Source organism: Bombina bombina, chromosome 3 (assembly GCF_027579735.1).
Source record: "Bombina bombina isolate aBomBom1 chromosome 3, aBomBom1.pri, whole genome shotgun sequence".
Classification (NCBI taxonomy): domain Eukaryota; kingdom Metazoa; phylum Chordata; class Amphibia; order Anura; family Bombinatoridae; genus Bombina; species Bombina bombina.
In genome coordinates this window covers 238073898-238078100 of record NC_069501.1, presented here as the reverse complement: position 1 = coordinate 238078100, position 4203 = coordinate 238073898, and positions in this window count along the sequence as shown.

Below are 4203 nucleotides of genomic sequence, written 5' to 3'. Positions count from 1 at the left end.
GTTTATATGTATTAAAATTTATTTTGGTTTACAATTGTTATTTTGTTTCTAAACATTTTCTTTTTTTTCATATGTGTTTATATGTATTAAAAGTTACTTTGGTTTACAATTGTTAATATATAATGTTTAAAGATTGTAATTTTGTAATAAAATAATTTATTTGCCATTATTTTCTATATGCCACTATTCTTTTAACAAATCTTGAATGGAAAAATATATTATTAAGGATAAGAAAATAAGTGTTAAGAGTAAGCCCTTAAGGTATTTATTTGAATATGGGAAAACCTAGTAGCTGTTAAAAATTGAGGTTAGAATAAAACAAATCAAATTAGCAAGTCTTTTTTAACTCAAAAATCCTATCTGATAACATAAAGCACTGTTGAATATACTGTCGCTTGTTACAGCTACAATTCAATGACACAATACAATGAATTATCATCAGCTATGGAGGGATTACATTACACTATTCACATTATGTAAAAGAGTGAGAGCAGCTATAGACACTAGTGTGATGTCACAAAGACAATGTATTACCTATAATATATTGTCTGTAATAACTTTGATCATAAACTTTATTTATTTGAAACCTTTGATAATTGAAGAGCAACAACTGTTATGTATTTAACTGTTTGTCATGAGTGATTTTTAATAACCTTAATTCTTAAAAAAAAAAATGGAGACAAGTTAATAAAGAAAGTTTTTTATTGATCAACTGAAACTTTAATCTTCAAAATATTGTTCTGAAACCATGTCCCTTGTTGCATTTCCACGCCTATTAGCTTGTTCTACACATATTTCTTCTGGTAAATCATCAGCATCTATTGGATCTTCATCTTCTAATGGACAGCCTCTTTTAATTGCTATATTGTGCAGTATGCAGCAAACCAATATAATTTTTGCAACTTTCTCTGGTGCATACTGCATAGCACCACCAGAACGATCAAGACATCGAAACCGCATTTTCAAAAGACCGAAAGTCCTCTCAATAATTCCCCTGGTAGATCGGTGAGCTTCATTGAAACGTACTTGACTTCTGGTCTGTGGGTTGTTATAGGGAGTCAACAGCCATTCTGTACATGAGTAACCTCCATCTCCTAATAGAAGATATAATAAATATAAATATTAATATAAGAATAATTATAAAGATTCAGAACTATACAATACAAATTTAAACTATACAGATTACAGTCGACAAATTGGGCGCAATTTTTGTACATTGAAATGAGAGACAAATTAGACGCCAGTTATGCTTACCTAGAAGCTATCCTTCAGGCATATTTCCGTCCTCGAACTTCCGGTATAACCCAGTCTGCCTTAAGATGTAAGAATCATGACAGGAGCCAGGAAAGTTAGAACGGACACTGATAATCCTCATGTTGGGGTCACAGACCATCTGGACATTCAAGGAATGGAAATGCTTTCTATTCCTATAGATCTCCTCACGAGCTTGAAGTGGTCTTACAGCAACATGGGTACAGTCTATGGCACCTAGGACATTGGGCATCCCAGCCATCCTATAGAAATTTGACTTGATAGATTGCCAATCTTCAGGGGTAGATGGCAAACAAACATATCGATGAAAAATAACCATCATAGCCCCTATTACTTTGGATAAGTGGCGTGAAAAAAGCAGATTGACTCATTCCAATAATGACGCTAGAAACTACCTGAAAGGAGCCTGTTGCAAAAAAATGCAATGCAGCTAATAGTTTCAGAAGTCCCGGAATAGCTTGTGAACGAGCAGTCATCGGCTCCAAATGATCTTCAATCTCTCGATACAGGTGTAATATCGATTCACGACCAAGCCGGAATCTTTGTATGATCTCTCGGTCAGAAAGGCCGTGCAAACCAACCCGTGGAAGGAATACACGGGGGACATGAACTCTCCTTCTTCTAACGATACGATTAGCTACATTTTCAGTATTCTGTCTTCTAGCCCGGATTTGCATCACACGGAGAATAAACAAAAACAGAATTCTCTCCATAGCTGCTGAAATGAACAATGTAAGTACAATGCTGATATTACTGCCTTTTATATATGAAACAGATTCAGTACAGGACTGAACAAGCAATGTACATGGGTAGCACTCAACAATTGGAAAAGCTTGTGTCAATATTAGATACTGGATAGAAAGGATCCATGCAAGAACATTCTGTCTGCATAGAGACGTTTAAAACTTAACTTTTATTTCAAAATAAAAACCAATTGAAATGATACACACAATTAAAAACACTGTAACATAAAGGGCCCCCCAAGTTTGGAGAATAAGGTACTGCTCCAGGTAGCAGTGGAATAAGAGAGTATAGGTACTCGGTACAATATAGTAACCTCTTAACAGTATAAACAATATAACCTGCCCACTGGGAGTGTGTGTCTATTAGCAATATTCAAATCACACAGTGCCCAGATACTAGAGCAAGGTCTATGTCTAAGTGATTGTTATTACAGATCTCCAACCGTCTAAGTAAGATCCTATTAGTAGAGTGGCACCTCTAATGGGGTATAATAGTAGGGTACAATGGCTACACCCAGAAGGCGATGAATTTAATATTATTAGAGTCAATATATCTGGTGCCTTATAAATTGGGTTAGTATATATTAATATATAGACCCTGGATAGAGGAGGTACAGTAAAGATAAGATCAATCCCTTACCCTCGTAAACGGAAGTAAGAATATAACTTGTAGCTGTAATCTATGACAGTCACCACTAAAAGGTAGTCGTATTATTCTATAGGTGCAATACCATAGATAACTAAGTAGGTATACTGTAGTTTAGGACGACAAACTACCCTCTCCCAATTAGTTAGGGGGGATAATTAGTAGTCAAGATTTTTCTTATAGTAAAAATTTGTCCAAGGTAATTAACTGTACATATGCTTACTTAGAGGTAATGGTATAACACTGTGGGTATTACACCGGAGACAGTTGAGTAGGTATATTATTAATATTTATATGCCCGTTTTTTCTATAGTGAATAGGCAATTTAAGAAACAATATATTTTATTTCAACTTAGTAACAATCAGGTGTGTTTGGTGTGACTGTATTTATTTAGAAAGTACAAATCCGACTCCCAATTGGTTTTGGGGGGGATCATTAATATTCAGGAGACCCAGCTGTATTTGCACGTGTGCAGTTTAACTTCTATCAGGTGTTAACCATAAACACAATATCTATATATATATTTTTTGAGAGAAGAATGCAGTGTCAAGTAGATCAATTTAACAGTCTGCCACAGTTGTCATGTGACTTTATGAATCAGTGTAATTAAACACCGCCAAGTTCTCCCCACTTTAAAGTGCTTCCACTGAGTATCTTTCTCTTAAATATCTATGATTGTATCGTTCAAAGATAGTAATTAATTATTTAGATACTAGCCAGTGTGAGAGCGTGAAGGTTACACCTTAAGTTAGCGCATAAAGTTTCTACTGGTACTCCCAAGGGGGTAATATTTGCGAGATTGTTACCAAATAAGATAAAAGATAATATTACCTATTATACCGTCCTGTCATTGACAGGAAATATTACAAAATAACAAATACCAAGGATACCGGAGCAGCACTAAATTATGTTTAGAAGGACTACCTAATAGTAACAAGTCAAAATAAGTTTACGGAACTATAGGTAGACCCGCGAGGGCCGTTACAGCAATTTAAAACACACAACCGGAGAGGGACCTAAGCGTCCCTACTCCCCCTAACATGTTTCGCAAAAGAGCTTTATCAAAGGTGGGGCGGCCGGCTCTAATGCAGACATTTATAGGCTGAAGTATTCGTTACGTCATGGTACTCCCTCAGTGGTGATAGGAGAAGTGAATAGTACTACCACATTGGTTCTGCTGGGGGGCGCGGCTGACCAATCGAATGATCAGTACAATGACGTGTAAGGACGTTTCCATGGAAACGGAGGTAAACAGTAACACTGAAAAAAACACACAGACTGATAATCAGGAAAATCCCTGGATCAAACATTCAAGCTGATCGAATGTACGCTCAGTATAGCAAAAAGAAGTATTTACAATCATAGTTGAGCCGATCAGTTCACTGTTCTCATATCGATCTGGGGATAAGATATTCATAGGGAACTTACGGATTTATCATAGGATACATTATAAAAACCGGCACGACGTTATTGGTCACAGATACACATATGATGTATGTTGTTATAAAAAGAACCAATAACAGGGGTGATACTAATCAGTG